At 45.8% G+C, this 10,966-nt stretch overlaps 2 pseudogenes; both read left to right on the top strand.

The window, feature by feature from the left end:
* Positions 1 to 1,606: 1,606 nt before the first annotated feature.
* Positions 1,607 to 1,758, top strand: LOC142355871 (5.8S ribosomal RNA; annotated as a pseudogene).
* Positions 1,759 to 3,441: 1,683 nt separating this feature from the next.
* On the top strand, positions 3,442 to 10,728 carry LOC142355872 (large subunit ribosomal RNA; annotated as a pseudogene).
* Positions 10,729 to 10,966: the final 238 nt, after the last annotated feature.

Genomic DNA, 10,966 nt, shown 5'->3' on the forward strand with positions numbered 1-10,966 from the left:
CTAGTAACCTGGTGTTCCGTCATATGGCCAAGAGAGCATTTGAAGGCGAAACTTCTGCATGGGAAAGCTGCATCATGATCAAAATTTTATATCGAGTATTATGTTGACGTTAGTAGGCCTTGGCCGAAAACGCAGCATGTGAAAGGTATAGATAAAAGTTATTGTTGCAGTCAGTACTGTGTAGTTACTAGTAGCTGGATTTAAGCTCAAAATGAGACACTGTTGGTGAAACTTCATCATGAGAATGTCACAAGCTGATCAAGCTCTATGATATGACTAGTATTATGTTGCTTCTAGTAGGCTAAGCGCAAGCCGAAACATCAACATGTGAAAGTCGTAGAATTTTGCGATCAAATTGTGGCTAGTACTGTGATGTTACTAGTAACCTTGTGTTACGTCATATGGCCAAGAGAGCATTTGAAGGCGAAACTTCTGCATGGGGAAGCTGCATCATGAACAAAAGTTTATATCGAGTATTATGTTGACATTAGTAGGCCCTGGCCGAAAGCGCAGCATGTGAAAGGTATAGATAAAAGTTATCGTTGCAGTCAGTACTGTGTAGTTACTAGTAGCTGGATTTAAGCTCGAAATGAGACACTGTTGGTGAAACTTCATCATGAGAACGTCACAAGCTGATCACGCTCCATGATATGACTAGTATTATGTTGCTTCTAGTAGGCTAAGCGCAAGCCGAAACATCAACATGTGAAAGTCGTAGAATTTTGCGATCAAATTGTGGCTAGTACTGTGATGTTACTAGTAACCTTGTGTTACGTCATATGGCCAAGAGAGCATTTGAAGGCGAAACTTCTGCATGGGGAAGCTGCATCATGAACAAAAGTTTATATCGAGTATTATGTTGACGTTAGTAGGCCCTGGCCGAAAGCGCAGCATGTGAAAGGTATAGATAAAAGTTAGCGTTGCAGTCAGTACTGTGTAGTTACTAGTAGCTGGATTTAAGCTCGAAATGAGACACTGTTGGTGAAACTTCATCATGAGAACGTCACAAGCTGATCACGCTCTATGATATGACTAGTATTATGTTGCTTCTAGTAGGCTAAGCGCAAGCCGAAACATCAACATGTGAAAGTCGTAGAATTTTGCAATCAAACTGTGGCTAGTACTGTGATGTTACTAGTAACCTTTTCTTACGTCATATGGCCAAGAGAGCATTTGAAGGCGAAACTTCTGCATGGGGAAGCTGCATCATGAACAAAAGTTTATATCGAGTATTATGTTGACGTTAGTAGGCCCTGGCCGAAAGCGCAGCATGTGAAAGGTATAGATAAAAGTTATCGTTGCAGTCAGTACTGTGTAGTTACTAGTAGCTGGATTTAAGCTCGAAGTGAGACACTGTTGGTGAAACTTCATCATGAGAACGTCACAAGCTGATCACGCTCTATGATATGACTAGTATTATGTTGCTTATAGTAGGCTAAGCGCAAGCCGAAACATCAACATGTGAAAGTCGTAGAATTTTGCGATCAAACTGTGGCTAGTACTTTGATGATGCTTGTAGCCAACCGAATTGGTTGAAAAGCCCAATAAGTAAGCTAACTTGGGAGAGCTTGTTGGAAACCAAATGCTACTAGATTGGTCCAAATACATCCTTCAACAGGGGATCACTTGGCTCGCTTTACGAAGAGGAGCACAGCTATATGTGTTAATTCGGTATGAATCGCAAGATTTGTTTACCGACCTCTCTAACGCAAAAGGCGGTCTCGGCTTCGGCTGTTGACTGCGTCCGATTCAGGGTTATATAACTCTCGATTGAACACATTGATGTTCTATTGTTGGTGCTTCCAATAAAATTGGAACACTTAAAGCAGAACCGATTCAAATAATAGCATTCTGATCAATGATTGCATTCCTTGATCAAGAACTGCTGGAGTCATTGTGATGGCGAATTTTCTTCATAAGAAAATTGCAAAGAGACGGAACTTAATGAGACTAGTATTATGTTGTTTCTAGTAAGCGGAAGCTGAAACAGCAACATGTGAAAATCAAGTTTTGTTCAATGATCTCGAGGCGATAAGTACTATGAAGCAACTAGTAGCCTAAGCATGACTCAGATTTGAGACAGTCAAAAAGACTGGCGAAACTTCTTCACATGAAAGTTACATAGAGAACTACAAATGTATACAGCGAGTATTATGTTGTTTCTAGTAGGCGAAAGCTGAAACATCAACATGTGAAAGTTGTCTGCAAACTGTAGAACGATATGTGATTAGTACTGTGCTGTTACTAGTAGCCAGTCTGACTGTAGAAGCCAAGACAAAGGGAAACTAATGCATCTGAAAAGGACAAGTTATGGAAAGGTATGCACGATAAGTATTATGTTGTTTCTAGTAAGCGGCAGCTGAAACATCAACATGTGAACGTCGTTGTGTACAGTAACCTAGAACTATATAGTCCTTAGTAACGTGCATTTACTAGTACCTGTAATTGGTATTCAGACTCAGGCAGTTTGGAATAGTTTGGCAAAGATGCACCAGAGAAAACTGGGATTTGATACAGAAATTGTTGAATACAAGTATTATGCTGCTTCTAGTAGGTTGAATCCGAAACATCAGCATGTGAAAATTGAAAACATTTCTGGTTCGAATTGTCACAAGTATTTGGTGATCTGAGTAGCCAAACTCACTACAACGCCAATTGAAGGCAAAAATTCTCAACGGGAAAAGCTATTCTCATTGAATGAGCTAACAAGACGAGTATTATGTTGCTTCTAGTAGGCGAAAGCCAAAACATCAACATGTGAAAGTCTTGCTGAACAAATTTAATGTTGTTGAGCTCAGTACCGTGTGAATTAGTAGCCATAATTGGCGAGCGAAAATTGAACTGGCGAAACTTCGTCTTTGGAAAATTGCAGATGCCGAGCACTTATTTTGCAACGAGTATTATGTTGACTGTAGTAAGCGAAAGCCGAAACAGCAACATGTGAAAGCTGTTGAAATTTGTGGTCATTTTGCAATAAGTACAAGGAGTGTAACTAGTAGCCAGGTCAAAATTTGGGATAAGAATGAGCAAAAATTCTGCATGAGAACAGTTGAAATTATGAAACTAAATTACAAAGACTAGTATTATGTTGTTTCGAGTACGCGAAAGCGGAAACATCAACATGTGAACGTTTGTAACGAAGTTTCGTTAATTTTCAGCCTAGTACTGAGCAAGAACGAGTAGCCTCATCTCCAATCCCACGCAAAATGTAGTGAAATATGTGAGTGAACCTTATTCACGGTGAGGGTTTCCCGAGGTCTGTATTGCAGCGAGTATTATGTTGCTTCTAGTAAGCGAAAGCTGAAACAACAACATTTGAAAGTTGGAATTAATGACTGAATGGAAACTTCGACCTGTGTTTGATAGTAGTAGCGAACAAAACTGCTGAATCGGTTTCTGTCTCATATTGGTCAGTGAACCAATTAAGAGACAATCAACTACATAACCTGAATTGGGCGAGAGAACCCCCTTAACTTAAGCATATCAGTAAGGGGAGGAAAAGAAATCAACTGAGAATCCCTTAGTAATGGCGAATGAACAGGGAAAAGCTCATCGGGAAGAGAAATGGCAACATTTCTCGGTGTCCGGTATGGTTTGATGCTAGACTGGTGAATTTGTCCTGATGTCTACTGGAAAGTAGCATCAAAGAAGGTGAAAATCCTGTAAAGGTCATTTTCGATACCAGTCATAATGGCTCATTCCTATGAGTAGAGTTGTTTGAAAGTGCAACTCGAAGCTGGAGATATGTCTCTCCAAAAGCTAATTATAAAGCGAGACCGATAGTAAACAAGTACCGTGAGGGAAAGTTGAAAAGCACTCTGAAGAGAGAGTGAAAAGTACGTGAAACTGTTGAAGGGGAACTGGAGTGAGCGTTACCATACTCAATGCCTTGATATTATATTCTCGGCTACCGAGTAGTGTAGTTGTCGTCTTTTGGCAAATCTTGTTAATGAATCGAGCAGAAGTTTTCCTCGGAATTCTTCTTGTTGATTCTAAACAAAATGAGATAAATTGATCTTGATTGCCTGTCTGACCTCAACTTCCTATTCAATGCTCTCTACAGCCCGTCTTGAAACACGGACCAAGGAGTGTGAGTTGCTTGCAAGTGTTGTCGCTCATTGAAAGCGCACACGCGAAATGAAAGTGAACAGTGTAATTTTTATGAATTGCACTACTTTGTGTGGTGAGGGCGCCGATTCGGTGTCCCGCAACCACGGACGGTTTTGCTCTTATTGCATGACTGATCCAGAGCAAGTAGCACACGACCCGAAAGATGGTGATCTATGCTTGGGCAGGGCGAAGCCACGGGAAACCATGGTGGAAGCCCGAAGCGGTTCTGACGTGCAAATCGATCGTCTGACCTGAGCATAGGGGCGAAAGACTAATCGAACCATCTAGTAGCTGGTTTCCTCCGAAGTTTCCCTCAGGATAGCAAAAGCTTGAGCAAGATTGAAAAATCTTCGCAAAGCAATTTCATCGGTTAAAGCGAATGATTAGAGGAATGGGGGAAAATTTTTCCTTCACCTATTCTCAAACTATAAATCGGTGAGATGTCCTTGTGACTTAATTGCACTTGGACTATGAATGCAAGCTTTTTGTGGGCCGCTTTTGGTAAGCAGAACCGGCGATGTGGGATGAACCAAAAGTTGGGTTAAGGCGCCTAACTACTTGCTCATGAGTCACCACAAAAGGTGTTGATTGATACTGACAGCAGGACGGTGGTCATGGAAGTTGAAATCCGCTAAGGAGTGTGTAACAACTCACCTGCCGAATCAATCAGCCCTGAAAATGGATGGCACTAGAGCTCGTGGCCTATACCCAACCATGAATATCAATATCTAACGCAAGTTAGATTAGAGAAAAAGAGCCTCACCAGCTCAAAAATGATATTCATGTGTAGGAGGACACATTGATTGCGCTAAAGTATGCACGCAAGTGTATGCGCGAAGCGATCAATGGAGCAGATCTTGGTGGAAGTAGCAAGTACTCAAATGAGAACTTTGAGGACTGAAGCGGGAAAGGCTTTCATGTGAACAGCGTTTGCACATGAGTTAGTCGATTCTAAAAGACAGGCTAATGCCAAAGTCTTGAATAGTGGTTTCTTGAAAACTGCTGAGTCTCGAAAGAGCATCGGGTTAAAATTCCCGAACTTACTCTCCTGGCATTGAGACGGCAACGTCATTGAGGTCGAACTTTGTCATTGGGACCTTGGGGAAGAGTTATCTTTTCTTTATAACACGTTGTAGAGTCCTTGGAATTGATTCAATCAGAGATAAGGCTCGAAGCGTGCAAGAGCACAGCAGCATTTGCTGTGTCCCAATTGTTCCTGGTGGCACATAAAAGTTTGGCTTAGCAGATGTCAGGAGAGTGAATCGTACCGATTACCGCATCAGGTCCCCAAGGTGAAAAGCCTCTGGTCTTGGAACAGTGTAGATAAGGGAAGTCGGCAAAATAGATCCGTACCTTCGGAAGAAGGATTGGCTCTGAGGAGTGGGTGTAACAAGCCTTTAGTTTGACGCTTCGGTCTGCTAAAGCGTGCGATGGCCTTCGGGTTGTTGGCGTTTGGTTTGACTGCTAGCTGATATGCTTTAGGTCTATTCTGTTGCACAAAAAACACTCGAACTCTGAACTGGTTCGGACAAGGGGAATCCGACTGTTTAATTAAAACAAAGCATTGCGATGGCTGGTGAAACGGTGTTGACGCAATGTGATTTCTGCCCAGTGCTCTGAATGTCAAAGTGAAGAAATTCAAATAAGCGCGGGTAAACGGCGGGAGTAACTATGACTCTCTTAACGGCGGGAGTAACTATGACTCTCTTAACCGGACTGTGATGATTAGTTGACTGTGTGCAACCTCCACGAGGTCTCGCTGGAAACTGCCATTCGTGGCTGAGCTAAGCACACCATCAATAGTCCCCGGAATGGACAAACCTTAAAAACTTGCCCAGTGGAAGGAAAACCACTCAACAAACCACGGTTTCGGAGTCATACCAAAACAAAGACTGTCCGTGGAAGGCAAACCACTAAAACCACGGTTTCGGAGTCACACCAAAACAAAGACTGTCCGTGGAAGGCGAACCACTAAAAACCACGGTTTCGGAGTCATACCAGAACAAAGGCTGTCCGGTGAAGTGTGCTGACCACCTTAAAAGTTCGCCAACCACTTTGGGTAAAACCAAAGTCTGTACCTCGGTACAGTAGTCCCAACGATGAAGACAATCAATGAGAAAGATCTGGCCTCAGCCAGACAAGACAGTGTGAGCACCAGTAGTTGTGGAGACGTGGCCTCCAAGTGGACCTGCGACATCTGCGGACAGGGTCCGTTCAGGAGTGAGCTCGGCCTGAAGCAGCACAAGACCAGAAGTCACAAGTCAGGGGCATCACAGACGAAAGCATCACAGGGAGCACATGCGGGCAGGGCTCCCACCCAGGAACCCGTGAGTGGCCAAGCAACAGCCCCCAACTGGTGCTGCTCAATCTGTGGTGCTGGACCCTTCAAAGGACAGACTGGTCTCTCACTTCACACCAAAAGCAGGCACCCAGATACATACCACCAGATGCAGGCCCAGAAGACAGGCAGATCTAATGCAAGGTGGACTCTTGAGGAAATGGCTCTGGTCAGAGACGCGATGAGGGGCCTTGATCCCGCATCCCAGAAGCAAGAGAATGAGCAACTGGCAAGACTGTTCCCCCATCGATCCGCTGAGGCATTCAAGGGCTTGAGAAAGAACCAACAGTTTGTGGCAATGATGCAGGAACATGACAGGGAGGAAAACACTGTGCAGGAAGACAGACCAAGACACTGTCTTGAGACGGGCATCGACCTTGAGATGCTGGCTCTTCCTCCTCCGGGTGAATGGCACAGAATGACGGACGACGATCTCACCCAGTACGTCGAGAGAGAGGGACAGATGTGGCTACAAACCCTTGCACAAGAACCAGGGAAGAATGGGGGACAGAGGGCTCACAAACATCCTAGACGATCCAAGAAGGGCATGAGACGGCACCAGTATGCAAGACTGCAGGCTCTTTACAGACGTGACAGGGCTAAGGCAGCGGCATCAGTGATGGATGGGTCATGGGAGAAGTTTGGTGAGCACAACCCCATCACCGACAAGACAGGGTTTCTTGATGCTTGGCAGCAGCTCCTTGAGACGGAAGCAGAGACAATAGACCTAAGCACAATCAGCGGTCAGGGTTGGGTCACTCCAATCACCATCGAAGAAGTGGCCAAGTGTGTGCAGACCATGGGACAGACAGCTCCTGGACCAGACAGGGTGAGCAGGAAGACGGTGACTTGCATCCCCTTCAAGAAGTTGGTCTCCCACTTCAATCTCTGGCTGCTGGCTGAACATCTACCCGAGTGGCTCCTTAGTGGAAGAACAGTGTTCATCCCCAAAGTGGCAGGGTCTCAGGAACCAATGGACTTCAGACCCATCACAGTGGCAAGTGTACTGGCCAGGGTGTTCCACAAGTGCTTAGCTGCACGACTTGAGGACCTAGACGACAATATCAGACAGAAGGGCTTCAAGAGGGTAGATGGGACGGCAACCAACTCTCTTCTGCTGCAGGGCATTATCAGTGAGGCAAAGACACAGAGACGGGGACTCAAACTGGCCTTCATAGATGTGAAGAAGGCCTTTGACAGTGTGACCCACAAGGCCCTGGCAGAAGCAGCACTAGAAGCAGGCATAGACCCCAAGATCCTCAGATACATCATGAAGGGCTACAAGAGACAGGGCACAACTCTGGAGATCGACGGAGCAAGACGCTTGGTGAAGCCATCCAAGGGGGTCAGACAGGGGGATCCCATCTCCCCAATCCTATTCAACCTTGTGATGAACAGGGTGCTGAAGACTCTACCCCAAACGACTGGAATCCAGATGGGCTCAGAAAAGCTGAATCACCTCGCCTTTGCCGATGACGTTGTGTTGCTAGCTCAGACGCAGACAGGGCTTCAGGACTCTATCAACAGACTGGAGACAGGGCTGGAAAGATGTGGTCTCTCTCTCAATGCCAAGAAGTGTGCAACCCTAGATGTGGACACAGTGCCAAGGGACCGACAGATAGTGATAAACCCTAACACAGTGTTCAGCAGCAGGGCAGGAGGTCTCCCCGTGATGACAGCAGAGTCCTTCTACAAGTACCTGGGCATTGAGACAGGGGCATATGGTACGAGGACAAACACCATCAAGAAGCTGGAGAAGAAGCTAGATGACCTGAGAAGAGCCCCCCTGAAACCACAGCAACGAATCTGGATACTCAAGACCTACTGCATACCCAGTGTGTACCATCAGCTAGTCCTTGCAAAGACAACGAAGCAGGTCCTGGGAGGCATTGACAGGGTCATCAGGAGGACGGTGAGGCAGTTCCTAAGATGGCCCAAAGACACCCCAAAGGAAATGTTCCATGCAGACGTTGACGATGGAGGACTGGGCATACCTGAGCTGCAGAAGAGGGTACCACTGATGCAGGAATCCAGACTGACGAGACTAATGAGAGACGAGGACCCGGCAGTGGCAGCCCTCACCCAGACAGTGTTCTTCAAGAAGTTGCTGGAAAGCATAGAAGCAGCAAGGCCTACCGTTGACAGTGTGACCCCACATAGCATAGCAGAGCTCAGAATCAGACAGGGAGACAGGTTGCACACCACAGTAGATGGGGCTGGACTCAAGACTGTGCGACAGTGTGGGGGTCATGGGATCTTGACCAACGGCACACTACTCATGACAGGGTCCACCTTCATTGCTGTGATGAAGATCAGAGGCAACCTGATGACAACAAAAGCTAAGATGCAGAGGTGGCACAAAGGACAGGACCCCTCATGTGATGCATGTGGTAGACGAGAGACGCTGGCCCACATCCTCCAAGTGTGTCCAAGAAGCTGGGGCGAGAGAATCAGAAGACATGACAAGTGTGTGGACCTCGCCAAAGGACTTCTGGAGAAGCAGGGTTACAGCACACTTGCCGAACCAGTGATCAAGACGAGACAGGGTATCAGAAAGCCAGACCTGGTGGTGTGGAAGGACGAACAGGCATGGGTCATAGACGGCATCATCTGCAGTGACAATGCAGTTCTAGATGATCAGTACCAGATGAAGGCTAACTACTACCAAGTCCCAGAAGTGGTACAAGACGTGATGTGCAGGACTCAGGCTCGAAGTGTGACATTTGGCGCCCTGGTCATGAGCTGGCGTGGGGCAATGGCACAGAAGACGTGGCACCTCCTCTGGAACCTGGGCCTGAAGAAGAGCCACCTCCAACTGCTCATAGTGAGGTGTCTTGAGGGATCAGCAAGGACATTCCAGCAGTGGAAGAGGAGTGGGTTCACGAAGTGGTCACAACTCACCGATGACGATGGCTAGAGAACCGCAAGGATCTAGCCACCCGACTACACAACGATAGTGTTCACAAACTCAAAGCTCGCATACCTTCGTATGCCAACCCATTCTCTGAAGACTCTTTGTATGTTGTTGATGTGATATGTAAATATCATAGTGTATTGATGTCTGTCCTTTATACCAAGACTTAATTCAGTGTTTGCAAAAAAAAAAAAAAAAAAAAAAAAATAGCCAAATGCCTCGTCATCTAATTAGTGACGCGCATGAATGGATTAACGAGATTCCTACTGTCCCTATCTACTATCCAGCGAAACCACAGCTTTGGGAACGGGCAAAGCTAAATCAGTGGGGAAAGAAGACCCTGTTGAGCTTGACTCTAGTCTGACTTTGTGAAGTGGCTCGAAAGGTGTAGAATAAGTGGGAGAAAACTTCGGTTTTCGTCAGTGAAATACCACTACTTTCGGTTTCACTTTACTAATCCAGTCAAAAAGTAAAGGCACATTTGAATAAAATGGCCTAATTAAAGCGAAAAATCGCAAAACTGCACCATGCCATGCATCGGAGTAGTTAGATTGAACCCACCTGGAGACAGGGTCAGGTTGGGAGTTTGACTGGGGCGGTACATCTGTAAAATGATAACGCAGGTGTCCTAAGGCTGACTCAGTGGGGACAGAAACCTCACGTAGAGCAAAAAGGCAAATGTCAGCTTGAACTAGATTTTCAGTATGATTACAGACTGCGAAAGCATGGCCTATCGATCCTTTTACTAATGGCCTTAAAGACTTTAAACAAGAGGTGTCAGAAAAGTTACCACAGGGATTGTGGCGGCCAAGCGTTCATAGCGACGTCGCTTTTTGATCCTTCGATGTCGGCTCTTCCTATCATTGCGAAGCAGAATTCGCAAAGTGTTGGATTGTTCACCCACTAACAGGGAACGTGAGCTGGGTTTAGACCGTCGTGAGACAGGTTAGTTTTACCCTGTTGATGAATTGAAACTAAATAGAGGTCTATGACTTCTATATTTGATCTATGCTACAGTAATCACACTTAGTACGAGAGGAACCGTGTGTTCAAGCCTCTGGTGTCAACGTCTGACTGAAAAGTCGGGTGTGAAGCTACGCTTGTTGGATTATGACTGAACGCCTCTAAGTCAGGACCCATACTGTGTGAGCATAGATTATGACTCTATCTGCACCTTGCAATCAACTCATACTTTTGAGTTCTTCACTAGCCAACAAGCACCGTAACATACTTCGGAGCGTACGGCAAATGGTGTCAGATAGTAAGTCGACCCCCCATAGATGATGGGTATGCCTGGGCATGCTGTAAGTAACCGAGTGGCTTACGCTACGAGGTGCTGAGGCATTGTCCGCAGGTGGGGGTTGGGTGTCCTTACCCAAATCCCCTAGTGTCTCCGCCCTCTGGGTTGGAGATGCTAAACGGTGGTGCATGATATAGATATTGCTAGCCTTCGGGTTGGTGATATAGATAGACTAGAAGATAGTCTCTCGGTGGTGCATGATATAAATATTGCTAGCCTTCGGGTTGGTGATATAGATAGACTAGAAGATAGTCTCTCGGTGGTGCATGATATAAATATTGCTAGCCTTCGGGCTGGTGATATA

The sequence above is a fragment of the Convolutriloba macropyga genome, unplaced genomic scaffold (assembly GCF_964194025.1).
Source record: "Convolutriloba macropyga unplaced genomic scaffold, txConMacr16.3 SCAFFOLD_3897, whole genome shotgun sequence".
Classification (NCBI taxonomy): Eukaryota; Metazoa; Xenacoelomorpha; order Acoela; family Convolutidae; genus Convolutriloba; species Convolutriloba macropyga.